General features: G+C 45.4%; 1 protein-coding gene across 3 annotated transcripts in view; it reads left to right on the forward strand.

Moving 5' to 3' along the window:
* Window positions 1–25,802, forward strand: part of PAK3 (p21 (RAC1) activated kinase 3) — a 168,332-nt gene that overhangs the window by 43,398 nt on the left and 99,132 nt on the right. Inside the window, exon 1 of one of the 3 annotated variants that reach the window (XM_062640179.1) lies at window positions 7,597–7,748. The exons of 1 other annotated variant lie outside the window; for it this stretch is intronic. The gene's annotated coding sequence lies outside the window, so the exon portion shown is untranslated. Of the gene's footprint in view, window positions 1–7,596; window positions 7,749–25,802 lie in introns of those variants that run through there. One more of the 3 variants, XM_062640183.1, reaches the window with a different exon arrangement.

Below are 25,802 nucleotides of genomic sequence, written 5' to 3' on the forward strand. Positions count from 1 at the left end.
TCTGCAGCACAGCTCTGCACCTGGCTTTGCTCTGCGACCAGGCCATGAGTGGCAGGTAACACAGGCTTACAGGGCAGGGTTTGACGGTGGGTAGTAAAGATATCTATTGCTTGGCTATGCCACTGTTTCTTGCTAGCACCAATGGGGGGTAATTGCATTGGATTGTCTGTGTAGGTAAGGTTAGATGTACTATCCAGGAGAGTACTAAACCTGGACAGCCTTCTGTTCACAGGACTCAAGGTATTTTTTAAACTTTCAAATTATTCTTTATTAACTGGATATGTGCTTTCTCTCACTGAAGAGATGCCAGGGAGATTGGGTTTTGGTTGTGCAGCTACAGTATCAGCTCGATTATACAGCTACTGATCTTGTAGCCAACAAATTTGAATGTCTTTGAATGTTTGAGACACCAAACAAGATGTTGGAATACGATCTTGAAATCAAACAGCACTGGGTTTGATACAGTCATGTGTTATCACTGTTAACAGCTATTTCATGGGCATTTCTTTGTTGCAGGAGTGTAAAAGTCAGGATAACTAGGTACCTCTGCTGTATCGCCCTGTGCAAACTTTGCCTTCTGTCAACAAGCCCCAGCCTGATAGTGTATGCATTACTTTCTGGTGAGAGTGAGACTTTCAGGGTATTTTTCAGACATGCAGATCAAGGGAAGGTTACTTAGTGAAGTCTTTCAGGTTGATTAAACTGTTGTCCAGAACACAAAATATGCCTGAAGAAGTGGGACTGCGAGTGAAGTTTTGCCTCTGAATACAACAGACGTTATCTTCACCCTGAGTGAAGTCAGTGGTAGAAGTGTCTCTGGTATTGATGGGAAGAGAATCAGTACCTAGCAAAGAGTTTCAGGATGCTCATTTACCAATACTTGAATTGCCTGCACAGGTGAGGACAGTTTATGAGGTTTTCACAGATACAAATTCTATATTTTGTAAAAATTAAAATGCAAATAGTGATATGTTTTGTGAAGCCTTTTACTTGAAACCTGACTGTCAACCAGTTATTTCAAACTAGCCATCCTCTTGGGCTTCTAAGTACCTTCACTAATAACACTTGTTTGATTCATTAGTGTAACCTGCTGGTCGTAGTGAAAGTACAGTAAACGGGCCTGTAATTCACTGTGCCATGTAGAGATAACTTATTAAACAAACACAACACAGAACAGAAAACACTTCACCAAAAGGAGACATTAACCATCGCTAATTAAAACTGAACTTGAAGCTGTCCGTCTCACGAGTAGAACTGTGGGAAACGCTGCCCCTCAGTGGTAGTAAGGACTTACTGCTTAGGAATAGTTGCACAATTATTTGCTCATCTTCCTGCGTACATTGTGGTGAATGGCCTTATTGCACAAAGGGTGCAGAGCCTTGAGTCGCAGCCTGCCAGTGCACAGTAAGTGATGGAGTCTGAGAAAAGCAAGGCAGCAGTACTCAGAGGGGGGGTATTTCCAGAACATGCTGAAAGGTGCAGAACTCGATCCCAACATTCTTTGTACCCCAGTGAGTTCCTCACCCCTGCGCCAGCCCTGCTGAACTCACAGCCTGCCAGTCCCACACTGTAAGAAAACAATGAACACCTTCAGTTCCCACTGCAGCTGAAAACAAGCTGTGTGCTTTATGCAGGTGTGTCACAGGCAGACAAAACCACAGTGATTCCTCACATCTGAGCACCCAGGCTTCCTCGCTGCCTTTAGGAGAAGGCATTCCTGGGTTTCAGGCGCTGCCCTAGGGAAACTTGCTTCTTTTTCTCTGTGCTGCCACAGTCTATGGATAGTCTGGGGAGTCAGTCTCCTGGGCTGTGTAGTTTGCCTGCAAGAAGGTCATTATCATCTAAAAACTTAGAATATGTTCTGCTCCTTGGCCTCACAGGTCCAATTGCCTTGTGAGGACAGTCAGACTATTTACACATGTATTTGTGTGGCTTCTTTTAGCTGTTCTTAAAACCATTATACTGTCAATACACTATTTTTTGCCAGTGGTATGTATTCGTGTCAACCCTGGTGTATGATAATTGATTGTCACCTGTATGAAAGGAGGGGCATTTGGTGGGAATGCTGCTGGAGTCCAGCTGTGGAATGCTGCCTTTTCCATTGCTGTTCCTGGAGGGTCCCAAACTCTGACATGTCTCCATTACCCCACCACAAGAGGGTGTAAGCTGGGAGACTTGCTCATGGTTGCCTGGATTGTATCTGCTGGACAGTAGGCTTTTTGGGGATTTGCCTTTTATATGCAGGATTCCATCTGTTGGGATATAGTTGGGGAAACTGGGTTGCCTCCTAAGAAGTTTTCCAGTGTAGAGACAGGAACATGTGAGCAGGAACAGGCTCAGATGATAATAATCATCAATTTTTCTCTGCTGCTCTCTAAAGATAGAAGGGAAAGGAATGGATTCTGTGAGCAGTGAAGAAGCTGCTACCTCACCATTGCTTTTAGCTTCTTTTTCCTGTGCTCACAGCTTTTTGTCATGCTCAGTGGCAAGTTCAGTGTGAAGCTTTCACCGAGCTTTGGAATGCCTTCAGCTGAAAACTTGTCCCACATCCTCCATGGATGCTTTTTAGAAGAGCCAAACCTGTCTGAACAGTCACACAGACACTTTGTCTGGACCTTTCTGTTTCTTCATAGTCTTCTCCCCTCCTAATTGCATCCTTACAGAGCTTTAGAGAGGGTCTTCTTTTGGAAACATCTGTGGAGCTCTTCTTTGGAAACTCATGAGTTACCAACCATCCATTTACCCTGCTGAATTAACAAGCAGATGTTTGGCTACAGCATTGGCCAAAGTAAAAGAAGTGGCAGTGAATAAAAGCACCATTTTCCAATAACACCATCAGTAGCATGATATAAAAATTGCCAAGTTTTGAGGAGAAACAGTTGTTGTCATTTTTCTCTAGTAATTATTTCAGATGAGCAGAGTGGGTTTTTACTTCAAGTTCATGGTTTCTAAAAGCATTCATTTCCTTCGGGAATTTGTCTCTGTTTTATTAACAGCAGATTGTTTTCTCATATTGTAGCATTTATGGGGAGAAATCTGTAATTTTTATACACACTGACAAGTATATTATTAATAAAATACTGATAATAGCAGAAGGAAATCAGTTACCAAGTTCTAGAAGAAAAACTCAAACAAAAAAAGGGGTAATTGAAGAGCATGTTAAAATAGTGACCCAGACATGATCTCCAGAAGTGACCGGCTGTTGCCAGCTCCCTCTTTCATATCCTACATGATGCCCACAGCCACTGTGTAGCTTTGCATTCAGTGTGTAATGATCTCTGTATGTGCAGTAATACCGAGTCAGGACTTTGTGCCATGGGCTGTGGGACTGACTGTTGTGTAGTTTCACTTTTCTCCCAGGAGGAGAGTAGCTGAACACAGTGAGTAGCATAGCTGGGGGCTTTTTAAATGGGGAGTGTTGCTGGACACACGTATTTCGATGTCTGCCTGAGGCCCTGTGGGTATCTGTACTTTAACTGAGGATATTTTTCAGGACTCAGCCTGTCAGATCTCCTGTGGTGCCTGTTCTTCAGACTCATGCCCTCTGCTTGCACTCCAGTGGTTTACCCAGGGAAATCATAGCAGGACTGATGTTGGGGCTGTTCAGCCTGGAGAAGAGAAGGCTGCATGGAGACCTCATAGCAGCCCTCCAGTATCTGAAGGGGGCCTATAGGGATGCTGGGGAGCGACTCTTCATTAGGGACTGTAGTGATAGGACAAGGGGTAACGGGTTAAAACTTAAACAGGGGAAGTTTAGATTGGATATAAGGAGGAAATTCTTTCCTGTTAGGGTGGTGAGGCACTGGAATGGGTTGCCCAGGGAGGTTGTGAATGCTCCATCCCTGGCAGTGTTCAAGACCAAGTTGGACGAGGCCTTGGGTGATATGATTTAGTGTGAGGTGTCCCTGCCCATGGCAGGGGGGTTGGAACTGGATGATCTTAAGGTCCTTTCCAACCCTAACTATTCTATGATTCTATGATTCTATAAATCACACTGAGATGGAGTGTGTGCATGTATTGAAGAGGAGAGGGGAGGGAGGAAGTTGAGCCTGCTTGCACACTTAATAGGAAACACTTCCAAGGGGAATTCTGCTGGCCTAGCACAGCTCATGGCTAATGCACATTTGTTTTCCCACTTCCCAGAGCTGTCTGTTTTGCTGGAAGGTCTCAGAGCACACACCAGCATGCCTGTGAGATGGTGGCTGATACACTGCAGGCTTATGCAGTGACTCTCTTCCCATATGTTCTGGAGGATTCCCTGATGTATGGAAACCTTTGGCTGTTCCCCATACCTGTCACCTGGTTGTACCAAAATATGAACATTTGAAACCAGCAACACCACCTGGTGTGAATTCACAGTGTATTAATGAGTGCTGCTCCATAGCTGCCACATGGGTCCTCAGACACAGAGCTGAGAAAAGGCATCACTCATTGGCATGAAGCAAAACACTGTTTCTTTGCCCTTCTCTGCCTGTAAAACTGGATTGCTCAGTGCAGTCTTTAAAAGAACAACTTTCTTTAATTACAAGCAGACTCATAGTGGAAGCGCTATCTGGTAGCAGAAGCAAGGCATATGTGCAGAGAGGACACCTACATCTTTCTGGACGTTTTAATACTTCCTGCTAGTCAATAAGCGAATCTCTGTGCCTCTCAGTTTCCCCTGTGGAGACATAGAATGAGGTGTTGTAAGGCTTCATTTAAGCACCATCTGTGAGATGCTTTGAGATCCCTGGGATGAAGGGAAGGTAGTGGTGGATGTGTGTACTGGCATTTCCTGGAAATCAGACCTGTATTTTGGGGTGTGAGGAGGGATTTGCAATAGGCTGGGTTAGATTGTTAATGGCAATTTGCTTTAATTGCATTGTGGATTTGTTTGCATCAGCTTTACGCACAGTCTTGTTCCTTTCCTATTCATTTGGGGAACCCAACAGGGGATGGTTGATTTCCTACATTCATACACAGTGGAGAATTTAAAAACTTGAAAGAATCAATAGTGCTTCAGTGGTTTCATGAAACTGACAATTTTTTTCGTTGGCTTTATGAAACTGCTAGATTACACCAGATGGACTCATTTATCTCACTATGTCTTTATATATATATTTAGATGGCTCCCATCTCTGTGGGACTTGTGTGCCTCCCAAGTATTTTAAAATAGAAAAAAGCTGTTTCCTTCTCTGCCTTGCTTTCTATCTAGCCCGTAAGAGGAATAGCTTGATTAGCTTATATGGCTTGCATTTGTTGGGCTGGATGCTAGCATTCCCTACATGTTTCTGCGTGAAGAAATGAAGCTGAGGAGAGAAGTTTCGCATTTACTTCTGAATGAACTGAGATCGGGGTTGTTTGTATCTCCATGAGTCAAAGTAAGTTCCATAGTGCAGAAGCACCGCCTGGGAAGGATGAAATTCCCAGAGTCTTGTCTGAGCCCTTTGTCAATGGCTGCAGTGCTCCAACAAGAGGAAGAACAGTATGAAGGGCTTTGAATATCACAGAAGAAGACCAAAGTCTGTACTCAGTGAGAAACCAGGCTGTTCTCCATTGCCAAGCAGACATCTGCTGTGTTTTACACGCCTGTGGTTTATTTCAAAGCATAGGGAGTTGCAGCAATGAAGCTTCAAGACACAAATTCATGCATCAGTGTGTCCAGGTGTGCAATCCTCAGGATTAGATGCAACCTTCTGGCCAGGCCCACCAGGAAAAGGGCACTCCTGCTGACACTGTTCATCCGGGAGGCTACGGGCACCCTAAGGCTGCGGGACAGATGCAGGCAGCTGACTAAGCAACTCCCTTGCTGTTGGGATGTGAAGGAAACACTTAACACAAAACTGAGCAGAGGTAAATCTGCAGAGTCCAGAACAGCAGGTCCTGAACGTGCCACTGGACATGCAGATGGCAGCAGCATTGACTGTTTTAATGCAGCACCAGAATTTAACATGGGGTTAAGTTCCACCATGACACTGTGAGCAGGTGGCTTCTGGGGCAAGAGACCTCAGCAAAGAGTGTCCCAGTCATCTCTTAGAACACCTGCATCACCTGATATGAGTTACTTGTGAAGCAGAGTTTAGAAAAGCCTTTTCCAACCCATCTACTACCAGCACCTGCATGCCTCCAAACCATTATTAACCATTATTGGGAATTTCAATTGCTATGTGTCCAGGCCTGCCCAGGCAAGCCTTCATCTTTCTGATCTGGGCAATGTGGTATGGAGCTTACCAAGCTTGCCAGAAGCTGTGGAGACGTTTTTAGGCTGATGCCACCAAATCCTCATTACCAGTGGCATTGCTGTGAGCTGGAATCCAGTCAGCTCAGGTATGCCTGTTAAGTGCTGACTTAACATTTTCCTCTTAGTCTTTTGGTCCATGTGCTCAGCTCTCTTCCACCATCTTTTCTCTTCTTGCCTTTTCTGCCACAGGTCACTGGAGCACCACACTGGGTGGTGTGTGGCCAGGGAGGTGCAGAGGGGAATTCTCTAAAGCAGACTTAGGGAGGGATGGAGTATCACTGCCTCGACTCCACTCCTGTGCTTCTTGGCTGGGGGAGATGCTTGGTGAGTCTGTTTCAACATGATGCCGCATGCTGAATGAAGAAATTAACATTTGCCTTAGTTAGCTGGATGTTCATTTGGTGCTTCTCTCACTCTGCTCCTCAGTCTAGGCATGCAGCCAGCTGCAGCATGTAGATCTGAGCCCTCGCTGGTCTGTAACATGCTGCGGGAGATGCTGCACGTTTACAAAGCACAAATCATAGAATCATGGAACGGTTTGGGTTGGAAGGGACCTTTAAGCTCAACTCGTTCCAAGCTTGTGGCAGGGGCAGGGACACCTTCCACTAGACCAGGTTGCTCAACTCGGCATGAGCACTGCCAGGGATGGGGAACCCGTCACAGTGCCCGAGCGCCAGTTTCCTTTTAGGAACAGAGCAGCTCCGCAGCAGCACGCGGCAGAGACCTGCTTAAAACAGGAACACCCGCAGCGGCTCAGGTGCCAGAGCAACCACCCCGCGCCGGCAGGTGCTAGGTGCGCAGCGGCTCCTCCCGCTCCGCGCCCACCCGGCCCTTGGCAGTAGTGGCCCCGCACCGCAGGATGTCACTGCGGAGCCGGCACACGCTCATGCCTTCAGCTGCATTTTGCAGCTTCCCCTCCCGCGCTGCCGCCGCAGCCGCTCGCCGCTGCAGCACCACCGCCGGCTCTCCCATCCGACCCCGGCCCTGGAGGCCGGCAGCGAGCGCGAGCAGAACCCCCTAGCTGGGTCCAGAACGCGATTCCCCCCTTTCAGCCTCCAAAGTAACCCCTGCCTCTCGGGAAGAACATTCCCGCCTGGGGGCCGAGCGCCCGGAGCGGGGCAGACCGGGGGGGCCGCTGCCGCCCGCCGGGCCCGGACGCGGCCGGGCTGTGGGGCCCACGGAGCTCCCGCCGGCCCCAGGCTGCCTCCAGCCCCGGAGCATCGCGGAAGGAGGAGGGGGGCGAAAACGGGTTTCACTTCCGCCTGGTTGCAGGAACCACAAGCCCCCAGAATATATTAGAATAATAACAACAGAAAGGTTCCCCTTCAGCAGCCCGTTTTTTTGTGCCCCCCTGAAAAGAGAGGGTGGAGGGAGGAGGGGGAGAAAAAAGATAAAGGAGTCTCCCGGCAGGCAGAGCAATGTGGAGCTGGTGAGGACCGCGACCGGGCCGCCAGCATCCCGCCGGCAGCGCGGCCGCAGCCGGGAGGACGAGCGCACCCTCCCCAGCGCGGAAGAGGCCCGAGAGAAGGTCTGTCCTTTGCTTTTTTTACCTTGTGTGCCCGGCATGGCTCTGACCTGGGTGGAAAGGGAAAGGCAGGCGCCTTGCAACCTGCTTCACCAGCCTACAGCCAGCCAGCGGCAGCAACAACGCCCAGCCAGGGGGTCCCTGTGGGGCCGCAGGCTGGGAGGGACTGGGGAGAGCCCCTGAGCTACTTGTCAGTTCCCCTGCTCCCCGTGACAGTTTCCAAATCTTGTGCCTCCAAAGCACCTCAAGCCCTCTCTTCCTGTTCTCTGGGGGATCTGGTTGGTGTGAGGCGTCAGCAAGTATTGTCTGTATGGAAAATGCTCCTGCATGTGCCTGTGGTGCTGCCTGGGCCTGGCTGCCGTGGGAGCACTGGGGTGCCACTGCTGGCATCACTGGCTGGAAAGCTCAGGGAGCTGGCAGGTGCAGGCAGGGAGGGTGCAAGGCCAAGCCGTCTGTGGGCTCCTTTTGGTGAGGCCCCGGAGAGCCAGGTTGCTTCCTCTCTGAGCCAGGCTGAGTTCATTCCGAGGCCAGATGTACTTTAAGTGATTCCCCCTTCCAATAGTTTGAGATCAGTCGCTTTTCATGGATTAAACATTCCCCAACTTTTGCCATGTCGTTATTTTTAATCCGAAGGCTCAGCGGGTTGGTCTTGACTGTCTTTGCATGAGTCACTTCCAGACTCACAGGAGGAGAATAATTGGAATGGGCTCCCTCTGAAGCCAGTCACAGCCTAAACCTGCTCCTGTTTGCCAGCGACGTATCCCGTGTGACGTAACCCATCTGCCTAACCCTTCCTGGGTAGATCTGATGCCCTAGTTTGAGGGAACACCATCAAGCTGGCTGAGCAGTTTGAGAGATTGGCAGTGGTGAAATGGAGATGAGCACTGAACTTCTGCTGAAACAAGACAGCAGGTTACATGAGCCCCCTTCCCCTTGGCTCAAGTGCAAGGCTCCTCTTTGCCATTGCTCCTGTCACTTCAGTGCAGCGTTTAGGTTTTGTCTTTTTGCAAACCCTGGGCACACTGAGATCATGTAAAAACTTCCAAGAAGCAAAGTACTGAAAGGGGTCCCAGCTTAAGGGTGACTCACTGGCTGCTGGAACATACACCATCTTCAAGGCTTGGTTTAAAGAAGTAACTGCTCTAACACACTATTGTACCCGCACTTGTACATTGCTTTCTTCACAAAGGTAAAACTTGTGGTGTGTGTGTCTTCAAGTAATTCTTATTTGAGTGAGATTCAGGATCAAACAGAAACTCAGCTTGGGATAAGTATATCTTAACTAAGAGAATAAATGCATTGACTGCTGTGATCTCTGGTATGTTTTAAAAGGCAGAGAGGCTGTTAGGGCTATTCCTTCCTAACTAGGGATCATAAATGTGTTGATTCTGTTTATATTTATCTCCATTTGCCTTTTTGAATTTATGTTTGATGTCTGAGATAGCTGAACACCCTGAACTTAAGAGTGCTTTTATGCCTCAAACCTGTATACTGGTAGCTGAGCCTGGTACTTTGGAAGTCTTGCCAGGACCCTGCTCCATTTAATAGTACTTAGATGTGTAGCAATGTATAAGGCAAGTGATTTGCTTAAGGCCACTGAAAGGCTGTAGAAAAAGGCCCCTGCCTATCACTGCCATGTGGCTGCACTTCCCATTGCTATTCCTTTCCTCTCGCCCTTTTTTGGCCAGCTACAAGCATGATAGCTGGAGTTGTTTAGGAGCTACTTGCTCCCATTCCCTAACAATTTACAGAAATCACCATCACAAGAGGGAAGGGAAAGTGCAAGTTGTTCAGTCCACATAGGCACCTTAGAGAAATGAAAGTATGGCACAGAAGAAATAAGGAGCAGTGGGACAATGCAGACTGAGCTGGTTTGTGAAAAAAGAAAACCCAAGGATTCCATCTGTCATCTTGCTCATTTCCTTCACGAAGTCTGCAGTATATTGAAGACAATGTAAAAGTTCATTTGAATTAGGCTCCTGACTCACGTCTGAGAGAGTGAGGTGACTTCTCAGTGGTCCCACAGTTAGAGACACGGCTGGCATCCAGCTGGTGTGTGAGGGTCTAGTGGTGTGGTTAGTTGCAAAGAGTTTTAATAATGGGCTATAGAGAGCAGTGGTCCTTTTGCCTGTGAATGTGCAGAGAAAGGGAAAGAATTTTCTTTCATCCTGCTTCCCTTTGAATAACTTCTTCTGAGGTCCCTTCTGCCTGTGATGTGACTAGAATTTGTGGTGAAGACAGGATGTAACTATCACTTCCCGGTTGGCTGGAGAGGAAAGCCCTGCTTTAATCTGGTTTGGTGGTTATGTAGATCTGCTGCTGCAACATGGTTAGCAGGAGTGATAACATGGTGAAGTCTAACTCAACTAACCATAAATCCTTTGTGGAAACTGAGCCTTGTGAGGGCAGTCATCACTTCAGACTCAGTTACACTCAACTGTGAGCATGGGGTTTGTATCACATAAACATCTGCCTCAACGCAGAGGAGGCTGTGCTGTGGGTCGAGTAACAGTAGTAAGATCTCACCTCTGATTATACTGTTCACTGCAAAGATGGCAAAATAATTGAGAGGTGCTTTACCTGCTAACCAAATACAGTCCTGTAGGTAAAGTACAGCATAGCTCTGAACAGTATGGCACAGTGAGACCCCAACCTGCCAGGAGGCAGCAGTGATTCCCCCAGATACCTTCCAGCAGTGGCAGTGTTACTGGAATAGTATTGTATGGCTTTCCCTTTTAAACTGGGTTTAGTCTACAGAAGCCAAGGAAATCTGAATATTTATCTGCATTAGCAGAATGGCATTAAATCCCAGATCCTTAGCTGCCATAAATATTTATTGCTACCTTAGCTGGCTTCAAACTGCATCTCTGGCTGATTGCCATTCCTAAAGGTTATTTCAGAGAGGTTTTGGAGTGGACAAACACACTGACACACCTCCAGATTTCATATTCCCTGATGTTTCTAAACAGATTGTCAGTAGCTGACAAAACAACTAAATGAAGACAGTCAGTGAAGAAAGTATGGGCCCCAGAATACCTTTGGGCATCAATAGATATCACTTTAAATCATCAGATCATAGCTATTCCAGTATGCATAAGTACTCCCAGTCTCACAGTGCTCTCTGAGTGGTTTAAAATTGTGCTAGTTGAAGCCTTCTGGTAGAACAAGCTACTATCTCATTCTATTCTGAGATCCTATTGGATTTTTGATTCTGATTTTTCTCCCCAGTAGTCCTTCTTCCAGGTCAGGAAGGTTTCCCTGTGGAACCAGTTGTCCATTGTCACAGGGTCCTGGTCTGTTGAGCACAGCAGGGTATGTGTAGTATCTTCCTGGACACGTTGAGTCCATGGTGGGTGAACTGTTTGGGGAGTGCACTGGAGGAGGTTTCTGAGTGTAAAGCTCTGCAGTGTGGATGCTGGCTGTTGTGGGTGTTTTGTGGGTAGTGCTATAATTCATCTTAGCTGAGCAATGTCAGCCTGCCTTCATTCTTGATGAGTGCCAAGGGTCAGCTTAAGTACTATAAACATGTATTAATATTTACTAAGGCTCTATGGTATGGTCCCGAATATACCCAGGGAAAATCACAGAATAATTCAGGATGGCAGTGACCTGTGGAGGTTTTCTAGTCCAACCTGCTGCTCAAAGCAGGACAATTTATAGCAGGTTACTCAGGACTTTGTTCAGTTAAATTAACAGTATCTCCAAAACTGGAGAGCCTACAGCCTCTCTGATGCCATCCTAGTGCTTGACATGGAAACACCAATATCTAATCAGAATTCCCCATGTTTCACCTTGAGTCTGTTACCTTTCACTGTACGCCTTTTGGAAGAGTCTGGCTACATATTTTCTGTACCTTCTTGTTAGATACAGGTATGTATATGCATACATAGATAGAGAGTGAAGCTAGAAGAGATACGAAAGGGGCCTTTTTATAGATGCTGCTGGTTGCAGGCAGCTTTACAGTTTTTTCTATATTCTGATTTTTTTTTTTCTCTTGACTAGACCTTGTTGAGACAGGGTTTTGGAGGCAGTGGTAGTAGTAGTGCCAGAGCATATGTAGTACACTAAGATCTTCATATGGTTTGCTCTGATGTGAAGATTGGCACAGCTACAGCCTTGCAATGAACCTGCCACTGCCTCCTACATCCTGCCTCTGAATCCAGCATTATGTGACAGGCTGTGGACTGTGTTACAGGACTGGACTAAGTTCTGAATTACCTGTCTCCTTCCACCTGGGGTTTTCTGTGAAGCTCTTGGAGTTTCAAGTGCTTGAAACCCATTTGTTGGCATGTTTTTCCCCTAAGAAATTAATTTGATTTTGGAATGGATCCATCTTGCAATATTCACACAGTGTAAGACGTTTCCTGCCCTGTTCCTGCACTGTCCAAGTGTGCCCCAAGTGAAGTCACAGAGCAGTGTGTCAGCAGTTTCCCTAACTTCAAACCTTGGATGTTATCAACTGGCAGCATTTTCTGCAAGGCAGCTTTTGACTGTGACCATCAAACACTGCAGAAGTGGTGTGTTTCTGTGGGAAAGGGAAGGTAAAGGTAAAGGTGTGGATCACCTGCTTTGGCCTCGCACATCACTAGCACCTCGAGAGCTTTGGAACATGCGTCAGCCAAAGCAGAGTAGGGATGAAACCATGTAGTAGATAAAACCTCCTGTGTATGCCAAATAATGGATAATGTCCCAGGCTAACACTGCTTTTGGGTGCTGCGGCTGAAACATTTAGACTTCATTTTCCCCATCCCTCCCAACTCCTGGACCTGCTCCTGTTCTATAATGTTGTTGTCAGGTTGTACAGAGTTTGTTAATGAAATCTTTTCCAATAGGCTCACACAGGTTAATGCACTTTGACCTACCCATGGTGGTGTATTAATAATCAGTTAAACACTGATTGAATTCTCAGTAATAATTCCTGTTCTAGCCCTTAGTGGATGATTCATGCAGAGGTTAGCAGAGAGCAACAATCAAGCAGTGTATCTTCCATAATAAGACAGAGGATCAGCTGGAAAAACTGACCTGCTGTCTGGCAATTGGTGTGAACTTCTTGTTTTTGTGGAAGCATAGGAACTGCTGTATTGGAGTAGGTCCAGAGGTCACCCACTCTGCTGCTGTAGTCTGGGTGGCCCAGGGGACAGCATAAAGACCACACCAGAGGAACTTGCTGGCTAGTCCTTTTCCCCACATTATAGCTCGGTGTTCTTTTGCCTTCGGAGTCCAGCACACAGTTAATATGTTTTTCAGAAGTTTAGCATTATAATTGCTTTAATCTGCCCTCTTCATTTGCTGCAGTGAGCCAGAGAAACGTGTTTCCTTCATGGCAAACAAGCTGAAGCTGATAAAGCATGGGAAAGGTTACCATTTCTCTTTCCAGGGCACTGAGGTTGTCACACAAACACATTAAAAAATGAGATAGAACAGTGGGAAAAGATACACTTAGAAAACCCAATCCTAATTCCATTGAACTCAATAGGAGTTTTTGTCCTTGTCCTCAGTTTTGCTCCACACCTTTAATGTATCTCATCAATCTTTCCATTGCACAAGGGCCTCATCAAAGTTTGATTAGCCCTTTCAAGGAAAACACTTTATTGCTGAGAAACAATGAATCAAGGCCTTCAGGTTAAATTAAAAGTCAGGAAGAGCCCAAAACCCAGCCCAGCAGTGAGATCGCTGACCTCTGGGAGAAGACCTGGCAAGGTTGTTACTGAAACAACCTCCTCTGCACATCGCACAAGCTCCTGCAGCCTGGGCTCCCAGGCCGGCCTGCTCACTGTTTTGGGTACACATTGGCAGGACAGGCTTCCAGGACTGTATCAGCTGATTTGGATTCTGCCCCTGACTCTCCCATTGCCTTTCTGTAAGAGGCTGGGTTGTTCAGTTAACCTCCTTGCACTTTGCCTGCTCCAGATAGAAAATCGTTTGTGTTTATCTCTTTGAGATCTGTGTAAAAAGGATGCCACGTATCGCCCTCCCTCACTGCAAAAGCACCTAGAGGCAAATAATACAAAAGCCCCATAAGTGCAGTACGTTTTGGCCCGGCAGGTCTTTAACTGCCATTTCTCTGCAACTCCCTAACAGTTACAGTGACTGAAATGGAACGTCCTCCTCTCTCATATTCAGAGGCACTTCAGGAGAGCTACTGCCCAGCTGGTTGTGCACCACGAGGGGAGGACATCCCTACAGCAGATGACATGAGGTTCCATCGCAATGGGGGGTTTCATTTCTGCCATAGCACCCACAAATCGTGGCGCCCCTGTAACAAACTGGACAAGGAGCCTGACACCTGTGTGCTAAGGTTTTCCCATAGGGTCAAAGAATCTGTCCATTCCCATTTTTGGGTTATTGCTCAGTAATTATTCATCACTGAAGGGAGGAGAGAAAGAGGTCACTTGCTTTTGCCCATCTTGAATTTCAATCAGGGGCAAAATTGTACCTTTAAGAACTGTTTATAAGACCTTTCCTCTGCTAACAGCTAGCAACGTTTACCACTGATCTCCTCAGCTGTGGCTGGAGTGTCTTTGGCTCTGAGCCTGCACAGGAAGAATAAGGGAATAAGCTGAAGGGCTGTTTTTAGGGGATTTTTGCCTATTGTTTGTTTTCTTCATGATGTCTTTGGTGCTTGTTTCCATGAGAAAACTGCAGGTAACCACAGAGCTGAGGAAATTCTAGTGTCTTGGGAACTGAGGAGTGAAAGATGAGATATCTGAGGGAGAGGAGATTTTCAGGCAAGGAACTGTTTATGTTTTTGCAGAACATTCAGCACTTGCCTTCAGTGCTTTAGCTACAGAGTATTTTTTTTCCCTTAGACCACCCCAGCTTGGCTCTTAGCAGAGTCTGAGAAGAGTAAATCAGATATTAGAGACCATTTAAAAATAAGAATTTTATGGACATCATCCCAACTCTATGGCTATAACTATCCAGCACAAATGCAGTGTAATATCTTTACATAGTGTTTTACTGTAATGTTCTTGTTTGTCTTCTTCCCTTCTCTCATTCTCACCCTGCGAGGAGTGTGAGAAGTCTTAGCACTGGCAGGAGGGGATGACACTTCTCCTGCAGCAAGTCACCACCTCTTGGCATCTGCTCACCTTCTGGAACCACTTACAAAGAGATACCTGCCACGGTGGCAGGTTCTTTCCCCAAAGGTAGTATCAAGAAACGCTTACATCTTCTCTCTGTTAGACTATTAATTTCTCTCTGTTAATACCACAGTATCAAGCAGTGGATCTTTTCAGTGGGCTCTATTCCAGTGGCAAGGTCGCAGAGTCTCCTTTGGTATTACTTTCAGAACTTCCATCTCCAGAAATATCCGATTGGAAGGAAATTGAGTGAAAACTGAAATTCCTGAAGCTCAACAAGTCTGAAAAATAAGCCCTAAGCAGCTCTGCTTGAGATTACAAATGGAACCAGCTTCCAGTCCCCATCCCTAGTGGGTTTTCATATTTCAGCTGTCAATCACAGAATTCTCAGCCTTCCTCTGAACTCCTCATCCAAGAAAGGACACTCATAATTCAGTGAAGCCCAGTGATGTTGTGACCCAGATCATTTTCGGGTTTATTCAAAAGCTTTCCCCAAGTCCAGGATGTTTCTAGAGAACTCATCTTTTTCAAGCAGTTCATTTAGAAGGAAATGTGCTGAGCAAGGGACAGAAATAGCTATTTGCCTTCACTGTCCACATACGGCTTCTTGAATTTTCCAGTCAAGCCCAAGAATTACTGGTATTTATTCAAGTAAGATGATGAGATTACTTATTTTCAGTTGGCAATTAGTACATTGGCTTTAGGGAATGAAAACTGTGTTACATGAAGAAAAAGAACAGCAACATCAACAAAAGATTTTCTTCTGTTCCTTGTGCCAGTTTGTGTTGTGTGTAAATCTGTAGCTCTCAGCTGCCTCATTATCACTCATGTCTGGAATCTGGGGTGTGCCTGTGGTGTGGAGGGAGTTGCCTTTGCTAGCTCTTTGTCAGGCTTGTTTCAGAGAACAGCTTAGGAAAGGAAAGGCTTGTTCAGCCCCATGAGATCCATTCTAGTGAAAGATGGGACTGTCATCCCTAGAGGTTTGCACTTTGCCTTGGAATGAAGTTACCCATCTCTTTCAAACCCTGCAGCTCTGGTATTAAAGATAACCAACCAGTCTTCACTTCAAAAGTTCCCATCACGGGGATCTCGAGGGGGATCCAAGCAGATGAAGCCATATTCTGAAATATTCTAGAATAAGTGCAGTAATAAGGAAGAGTTACGTGGGCACACAGTATCTGTGTGGATTGGTTTAGCTCCTCTAATCCCTTGGGTTTGGGAGTGGAAATAACACCCCCTTTTTTCCTTCCTGTTTCTTGGTTGGACAAAAAAAATGAAATGAGCTCTGTCTGCCCTTCTGTGCCTTTCTTGCAGAGAGCTTGGGAGGTAGTAGGCAATGTCTCAATTAATTTTCTTCCTGTTTTCTGATAAGCTTCTTGTAGGTTTTTCCAGGTTTGATTTGACTCATATCTGCGCTGAATGGAGTTGAGACATTCTCTTGATGGTTAATAAACAGCCAGGAAAGGAACTCGGCTTAGCATCCCTGTCTAAGGGGCACAGAGTGTGAACTACAAAAGAACTGCAAAGTCCTATTTTCAGAAACCCCAAATTAATTATTAATTAATTAATTCAGAAATCTGAATTAACTCAGCCAAGAAGACGGACATCTAAACACACCAAGCTCTGTTCATTATTAATGTAAAGATACCAAACACACATTCTGTAAAACACCTTATAATAAGTCTTGATTTGAACTTCTCCCTGGAGAGTCCAGGCCTTGGCTGCCTTTTGCTTAATTCTGAAGCTGAAATTAGGAATGGGGTGAAGTTTTGCCTCTTTTGACATCAGGACGGTTTTATTTCTGGATCCAGATAAGCATGTGGATTTCATGCTGGTTTTAAAGAACTTGAGGCACAGCTTCCTGTTTCCTAACTGGAATTTGTTCTGGTTCTCAATGAGAGAGTCAAGTTGGACATCAGTGGCTATGCCTTTGTGCTCACAGGCAATTACAGCTGCAATTGATTGCATACAAAAGTAGGAAAAAAAGAAATCTTAATTTTAAGCACTCTTAAGTCATTTGTCCAGAAGTGTTTTAATGCATATGGACAGGGACTGTTCATTTCCTTCTGTTGTGCGTCTGAAGTGTGAATAAGGTGCTTATGGAGAGCAAGTTGTTACAAGGGAGATGGACTTCTTTATTGCTTGAGTTGCTTGTGAAATACATTTTATGTAAGGAAGCACAGATTACCTAAATTAGAAACCCAGAACAATGCTGTTGTCTCATTTGGTCAGAGACAGGGATTGTGTGGACAACTGAAAGCTTGCTCAAAGGCAATCTGTGACCCACTCCATACTATTCGTATGCTAATGTGAGAGTGGGTATCCTGGGCACCATCTGCTGTCCCTGAGGTCCCGGCCTTGGGCATTCAAAATTGGTTTGCTTTATTAATGCTAGGCCATCCAGAACAGCAGTGGTGCATTTGTTAGAGTCTATGAAATCAGAAGTTCCAATTGTACACATACAGAGATAACTGTCACTTTTAATAGTACCCTCAAACATGAGAGCTACCACATTTTCCAGCCTCTTAGGCAAAGATGCTGTCTTTCAAGCTGTAGTTACCTTCAGCAAATCCAACAAAGGCCTCTGGCCTTTCAGGGAGATGGGTTTTACTTCCTTGGAAGGTCATTTCATTCTATACAGGATGGATTTATTGGCTGGCTCTGCCTTTTAACTTTTGTAAATGCCCCCTAGAGAAACAGAGGAGTGTCTTGATAGAAATCAAAATTAATAAGTAGAACATACAATGTAATTGTTTTTGAGGGGTTAAAGGGATGGGGTATCAAGTATCCTCAGCTAGTCTAATTAAGCCAGTTGATATTTAAAGGACATCAGGCATCAGTTTTGCCTAAGCATATTGGCAGAACAAATGGCTGCAATCTCAGTTGTAAGTATCTTAATAAAGTCTCCTGTAATGATGATTCTGTTTGTGCTTATTAGCTATATAGTCGTTTCAGTGTCCATGTCTCTAATTGGAAAGCGATTCCTCCTTCTGCTCAATCATCTGAGTATTTAGATTGCTCATTACCAAGTGCCTGTGAGATACAAGTCAGCACAGTTCAACTGGTAGCCAGCAACTGAGGCCATCTGACCTGCTGTGTGCAGGGCTGTGCTCTTGGAAGAGGCAGAGCACATGCAACCCAGAAACTGCTTGTGTCCTATTTCATCCTTGTCGAGGTGTAGGGCGGCTCTGAGCTGACACCCAGGCTCCAGCTGCTGTAGAAAATAGCGTCTTGGCTTCCATTTTACACTTTCCACTTCCCTGACTGAAGTGAAGCATGACTAATACTGTGCCTTAGGTCCCCAGCCCTGAATCAACATTGGCAGCATTAAGGCTGTGCCAGATTCAGCCCCAAACTGCTCACAGAGGCGGTATAAGAGACCTGAAGATGTTAGGAGAGTGGGGAAACAGTGAGGCGAAGCAATGTGACAGGCAGTGGGCTCAGCTGATGTCAGGCTTTTTATGGTGTCCTGTTGGGACAGCATTTTCTGATGCAGTGGGAAAGGAACAGGTCACCCAAGGCTGTTGATGAGCCAGTGAGTGTAATTTGGTGTTTGCCAGTCTGCCTGTCCTGGTCATTCCATTTCAGCGTGATGTGTGTGCAGAATGTATTTACAGCGACCTCTGTGATGGAAATAATTAGCCAAAGAACCAATCATCTCTGGTTACCAAAGCAGACAACACACAGCCAACTGGGAGAACAACTTTGAGGAGCTCCTGTTGTTCCCTCCCTTGCCTCCAGAGCTTTCTGTTGGTTCTTTCAGTTACGGGTGCAGGAGACAAGCACTCCAGGGCCAGGGAAAATGACAGGCAATTGCACTGTGGAAGGGGATTTTTGCACAAGGCTTGTTCTTTCCCATGTTTCGCTCAAGTGCTTGAGAGTACAACAAGAGTGAATAGACAGAGGTGGTCAGTACCATCCTTTGGTTATTCTGGAAGCACTGGAAATAAAACACTGGATCTCTTTCCCTGAAATGAATACAATGAGGAGTAGGCTTCTCTTTGGTCTCCACATTCATGTAAGTTGTGCCATGGTCAAGTGACATTCAGCAGAGGTGGATCTAATAGTACATAAATATTTTAGAGAAGAGAATAATATTGTAACAGTGTGTGGTATGCACTCCTTAAGTTCCAGATTAATCTGTATTTCCAAAAATATCAACCCAGTAGGTTTTCCTTTGGTCTCCTTGCTGTAAAAACTAGAAGGACATCCCTGAGACATGCATAGAGGAGAAAATACTTGTATCTGCAGGGTAAGTCAAACAGTGGGATATGAAGGATTGTTCTACAAATCATTCTAGGTAATATTTACCCTTGGATCTATCTCTCGCACATGGCACACTGGCATTTGGCACATGGAAAAGAGTCCTTGTTTTCTTTCTTCAGTCACCCTCAAGAAAGGGGTGAGATAATGAGGGGGGTGCTGATGAGAATGCCCCCTTTGGCTCTTCTGAGCTGAGGTGCTGAACTGGAACTGGGATCTGAGTATACAAGACTTGCTACAGATTGCTGATTACTCTTAAATTTCTCAGTGATTGAGAATGATCCATTTTCACGTAGCAGAACCGTTCTGAAGCATCATCCTTGTTTAAATGGGAGTCTTTCCTATCAGGACATGCAAACCCAGTGATTATTGTACTGAGCTGAGCTGTGACAGATTCAAATACTAGTCCCTGATGTGAGATGAGGGATCTTGAACCTCAGTGCTACTGGGATAGGCTTGTTTTCATCTCACCGTAGAAGGCACTGAAATACTGAAACTTCAGACAGTGTCATGAAGCAAACTAGTTGTCTTCTTATCAGATCCTGTATGCACCATGAAGCAAACTGGTTGTCTTCTTATCAGATCCTGTATGCACCACCTCCGGCTTACACACAGCTGGGGCTTAAGAGCATTTGCAGGGGGTGTTTATATGAATACACAGCAGAGAGGACTTCAATAAATGCTTCTTATCATGTGGGATTACATATCTTCTTCAGTGCCTGACCAAAATCAGCTCCTCTGCCTGCACCTTGCTGATGCCTGTACACACGGAGCAGTACGTGATGTGAAATAGTAAACTATTCATAGGTTAAGTTCTGCTTTTCCTGATTTGTTCTTCTCTTGCCAGATTCTGCACTGATAGGGCTGATTGAACACTTTTGAAATAGGTTTTTAGTTTCTTCCCTTGAAATAACATGTGCCACTCCATTGGAAGACAGCTGACAGTAAGAACTAGGTTCTGATAAGTGAGGGAAACCAGAAACAGCAGAAGAGATGACTGTTAGTGTCTTTGTGTTTTCATTGTTGGCTGGATAGGAAAACTAGCCCTGTTAGTATGCTGGTGCTTGCATGTGGCATGAGGGTATCTGTCAAAATCTGTTGAGGTCCTTTAAAAAACTGTGAAATAACATTTCTGCAGAAGACCCAGAAGCTCCTGGAGAGATGCAGGGTCCATCTTCAAGAAGGCCACACTGACACATCTACACAAACAGCAGCAAGGGAAAGTTTGTGTCCAGAGAAGATAGAAAGGAATTGTGAAGAGAGATATTCAGAGATGGCAGGACTGCAGTGGGCAAGTCCTGGTTCTTCTGTGCAAGACTCTCTGGAGTGACAGTTTTAGTTAGGAATGGTGTAGTTACTTGTTTTTGAAAGGCTAATATTGTTTCCTTCAAGCTAAATTAAGTTAACTTAGTGCTGTAACATATTTCATTTGTTACCTTGTCAGCAACTACTGGATTTCTTCTGATCTCCTTGTTATGGGAAGGACAGCTGGGGAGGCCAGAGGACAAGGATGCCTCTCAGAGGCACTGGATGCAGACAGTGGCTCAGCTTTGGTCTTGATTATCTTTGTGTCTCTGACTTGATCTAAACTGAGCCAGTGCTTGGTTCTAGGTAGGTATTTTAAGACACTGAGATACCAGTGTTACACAAATATTCTGGAAAATGGACCTCCTTTCCTTCTCCATGAGCATGGTGACCTTTGCTGCTGTTTGGTGTGATAACCCAGCTGGGAATCAAAGCCTCATTGTTCACCAGGGACTGGCACTAGGCAGTTTGAACTTGTTCTTGCACCATTTTCAGACATACCATGCAGTGAGATATGGTGGATGGGCCCTGGGAGCTATTCGTTAGAACAGCAGTGGTAGTACCTTCCCCCTACCTTGTGAATTCAGGAGCAGGCTGAGCAGAAGTGCTTGCTTCTAATAGTTACCAGAGCTGACCATACCTAGCTGTGTTGGGGTGACTGCTGGCTGGGTAACAAGAGCGACAATATGTTCTCCCCAGTCACCAGCTTCTCCTTTAGCAGAATTCTTGTGAGTGTTCACTTTCTACCTGCAGATTAACACCCTAAAAACCATCTTGTGGCATGATTTACATCCTTGCATTTGTGCACAGTCGTGGTTCTTTTCTAAGCAGAAAAAGTCCTAGCAGAATACAACCAAGGAGGGAAGCTGAATGTAACAGTACCAGCAAAGGGAAGAGCAAGACTGCTTTTTTCTTCCTGCTGGTTCTGTTCTTCTCCTGGTGCTGCTGGGACACTTCTGCTTATAGGCCCATTCTGCATGAGCTCAGCAAGACCTCTTCCTCAGCCCTGTGTGTGTACCAGGCAACTGATTTGCAAGGCCCAGTTTAAACTGGTAGATCAAAATGAGTGCAACTCTGCATAGGCTTCCTCAGGAGAAAGGAATGTTTTCTCATTCCTGTCTCACTTCATATTTCACAGCTGCAGTTTGTCTTGTTTTCCTCCTGCCTAAGGCCCAGCAAGTGCTGCAATGCACTGGGGTTTAAAAGATTATTTATTTTAGGGCACTGATGCCTTATTTGAAAAACTGTGCGTGTTTAGTTTATTTTACCAGGGACTCTTATTAGAGCAGCATGGGGAGTTTGCAGGGAGAAAAGGAAGGCAGTGAGTATGCGTATCTCACCCAAAAGTGTGTTATATAAAGGCATGCCTCTCAAATTACCTTAAGCAGGATGGATTGTGTTGATCTTTGTCCCTGCATTCACTTTTCTTTCGCAGTGGCTGTACATCCCACTTTCTCCACCTTAGTATAATTCCGTCCCTGATTGTATTGGTATCTGAATGTCCTGGAGTTATCCAACACAGGTAAAACTGGTAGGAAAATTAACTTCCATTAACCTCAGCACGTACATGATTAGTCCTTAGCTGCACCGTCTCCAGCCAAAACCAATTCTGGTGACAGTGTAGGAAGTGAAGCATCAAGAATGAGCTACCAAGTCCTGACCCCTGGCCGACGGATCTCTTGTGTCACTGTGACAATGGTATGTTGCTGCTCTACTTCTAAGAAAACTTCTTGGAAAAGGGCTTATACTTTGGAAGAAGATCTTGGAAGCAGCCATGATGGCTCTTGAAAGCTTTAACCTGGTAACTTGAGTGTCTCAGCTACCTTGTACTCCAGGTTGATCCCGCAGCACTGAAGCTTACAGTTTAGCTTAGTCAGGCTGCTGCCGAACAGTGCTGTCTTACACATGTGGGTATGCTGCCAGCAAGAGTGCAAAGACAAGGCTTGCCTCAGTACATGGGGGATGTCACTTGTGAATCACAAGGGAGGAGATGGAAGCGTGACCTTCCTGCCAGCTTGAGATCCTGAGAGGGAGCACTCTTCTTTCACACCACGCTTTCATTTGATTATTTCCACTCATAGGTGCACCATCTTACTGTCCTTGTCCCAGAGAAGATCTCAACAGCAGAATTCAAAGAATGTGGCAAGGCTGAAATGTAGAAATGTTTGTTAAAAATTCCCACTCTATATAGAATCATTTGCATTTTTAATTCAAGGGGGATCTCAAAAGCCCATCCATAGTGTGCTGCTTATCAGCCTCTCTTGGGTCTGGTAGGCTTCTATCAGCTCAGGGCTAGCTTGTCCTGCTATATATGGGAGTGCTGGAGGAGTAGGTTGGTTTAGACGCACTGGTGTAATGTGATACATATAATTAATGTGTTGCTCCCTCATCTCTCACCAAAATAAATGAGTAAGATACAAAGCCAAGTCCTGCCTTGAGCCTTCCGCCAGAGCTTTCGAAATGGTTGGATCAAGGCCTCCAGACTCCAGGCTATTTGATCATCCCATCCAGAACCTGGGGAGACACTTGGGTTTAGTAGAGCCCTGATGTCTCTCTCATACAGCCAAAGGTCACAAAGTCTCCTGCAGTGTCTCAGGTTGCGTGAAGTGAGTTTGACAGTTCCAACAATGTGAGAGATTTCTTCTGAAATACATTTTGTGTGGATCTGGAAGTCCAAGCACAAATGTGCTGGGTTATTGAATGGCCACGTCCCTTTTGCAGTAACTGTGAGAGACTGGGTAACTAATTCATCCCAACAGCATCCACAAGGGTGGAAAACATTTCCAACACATTTTCTACCTGGAAGAAACCTGCAGAAGAAAACATGCTTCTAATGGGGATATGCACCATCATTCACTTGTATGAATTACCCACTCTGATGAGGTTGCATATATTTCCTAAAATCCTAGCTCTGAAGTCAGGTGATTTATGGGAAGATTCTCTGTCTTCATATAGAAAACAGTTTCTAGTACTCCTTGTTGTGAAGGGGAAAATAAAGCAAAGCTTGAATACATAGACGCAAAAGGCAGAAACACCATCAGGCAGACAGATCGTATAATATCTATAACCATCTTGTTTTCTAAGCCAATCTCATTATTTTTTAGGATCTGACTAATGATTTTTGAATGCCTAGGTTGGCTTTGGGGACAAGAGACCTGAGCTTCACAAGAGCCAAGTACTTTACTCCAGCTGTCACACCTATAAAAATCACCCATTAAAGTTATGCCTGAGGTCCAGTAGTCAGACAGAAACAGTTGGAGGTGGAGAGATGCAGATGCACAGCGTTATGTACCTGAGATATGCAATGGTAATATGTGAACTCTGTTAAGCAACACTGTCTTCTCTGAGGCAGAAACAACAGTAGGGGCTTCTTCGTATTTTGGTCTTTTAGGATGTAAAACATTAATGTGGAAATATTATGAAGTAGTTACGAAATCGGCATAGCTGAGATTTACATCTAAGGAACAAATTAGGTTAAAGGGAGGGGGAAGTAGAGAAAAACACATGATATCAAAGGGAAGCCAGAAAGGATTTTTCACTGGGGAATACCCTGAAGTAAAACTGAGGAAATTGGGAATTTTGCCTTTGTTTGGAAAAAGGGGTTTTTGAATACCAGTGCAAAGTCTTACTGGAGACAAAGCCCCTCTTGCAGTGTTCCTTCATTACAAGTTTTGCTGGTTTGAGGTTTTCGTTAAGCTCAGGGTTCAGAGGAGAGCCTCAGCATCCCCTAAGGAAGTAATTTCCTGTGTTCCCCATCCATGGAAGAGTAAGTGGAAACCTGAGCCAGCTGCATGTTAAAGAGGAGAAACCTTTCTTGGTCCCAGACCCCGACTGCTGCTTGTTTGTGTTTATTCACTTTGAGTCCTGACTCTTGTCTTGTCAAGTGCTGGGGGTTAGTGATAGTTCAGCTTTTACCCCAAGGTCACTGGTTGAACCTCGCTGTACACTTCGCAGTGGGGTTTACCTCATGTAGCTCTCTCAAGGTCAAGATGGCAGCACTGCATCTTTGCTAGGCTTTAATCTAAGGAGAACAGTTTCCCTGTAAATACACTTCTTGCAGCAAAGGTAGGCTTTTTTGAAAGTTCAGGTTCAAATTACCAGAAATAATAGGAGTACTCAAAGCCTTGAATGTTCCATACTTTTAAAATAACCTACAATTTTATAACAGAAATAAAGGGAGAGAAATCCATGTTTCAGGGATGCTATAAAAGAAGTGGTGCTTCCAGCAGGTCTTTTAATAGGGAAAGGGGATGACTTGGCTTCTGAGGGACGACAATAGAAAGTTGTGTGTGTGAATAACAGGAAAGAAAGGAGAGTCCTTATCGTGCGTGCACGATGTATGTTCTACCTGCTCATTTTCCCAATAATTATATATACACCAAACCAAAAGTCCCTCTGTGATCAGTGCCAAGCCAAACCTCCCTAACAGAGTGCTCCAAATAAGCTCCTTTCATTCCTCAATTCTACTTGTCCTTTTCAGTGAAGTAAGCTGCTATTTCCACCTACGTGTTCTCCTATTGTAGGAGGCCTTTCTCTGTCTACTGGGGATCTTCCTGAATGTGAGGGTACACAAAATCCCTCCCCTGCAAGTAAAAGAGGGCTTGGTTTTGTACAATGCAGTGGTAGCTGGCAGATGAAGCTGTGTATCCACAGAAAGTGAAAAGTATTCTTTTTTCTGTATAAAGGGGCTTACAGTGGGTTAATTAACGCTGACCCCATTGAAAGGGATAGCTTATGTGCCTGCTTGAGGGAGGGGAGGTTAGAGCCTCACATGTGGTGGTGGAAATCTCTTTTTCAGTGTATTTGTGGCCTGGTGCGGGGCTGAACGGGCAATGGAGCCTGACAAATCAAGCAGCTGTTTGCCCCACAATAAGCCAGCTGGTTTGAGACCCAGGCTGTGTCACTGAGTCTCTTGCATATTCAAACCCAAGGCATATTTGCTCCTTTAATTAGTGTTCCCCCTGGTCCTTGGAATACAGGTTTGTGACAGGGGGCTTGTTAACAGCAGATGAAGAAAGATTCCCTGCTTTCCCAGCCTCTCTGAGGGGGAGAGGAGGAGGGGAGCTGGGGGACCACTGGCTGCAGGGAGGGAGGGTTGCTGTGTGGCTGAGGTTTGGGGATGGAAGAGGGGCTGGGGGGAAGCTGCTCTTGCCCATTGGAGACAGGGTTTGTGTCAAATCAGAACTGTGCTTTTTGAGCTGAACCACAGCCGTGTTTGAACTTGAGGGAAGATTCCAGCATGGTCGCAGTTCAGAAATGTGGCCTTTAGAACTTTAAGCTTTTTCTTGAGCCCATCTCTTATCAGGTGCATGGAGGAGGCTACAGAATATGACAGTCTTAGTGGTTATGTCTGTAGTGTGGGGGTCCAGCCTGTGTGACCTGATCTCAGCAGAGATCCCACACAGAT

Source organism: Pezoporus occidentalis, unplaced genomic scaffold (assembly GCF_034315485.1).
Source record: "Pezoporus occidentalis ecotype Australia unplaced genomic scaffold, CSIRO_AGI_Poc_V1 ctg63, whole genome shotgun sequence".
Taxonomy (NCBI): domain Eukaryota; kingdom Metazoa; phylum Chordata; class Aves; order Psittaciformes; family Psittacidae; genus Pezoporus; species Pezoporus occidentalis.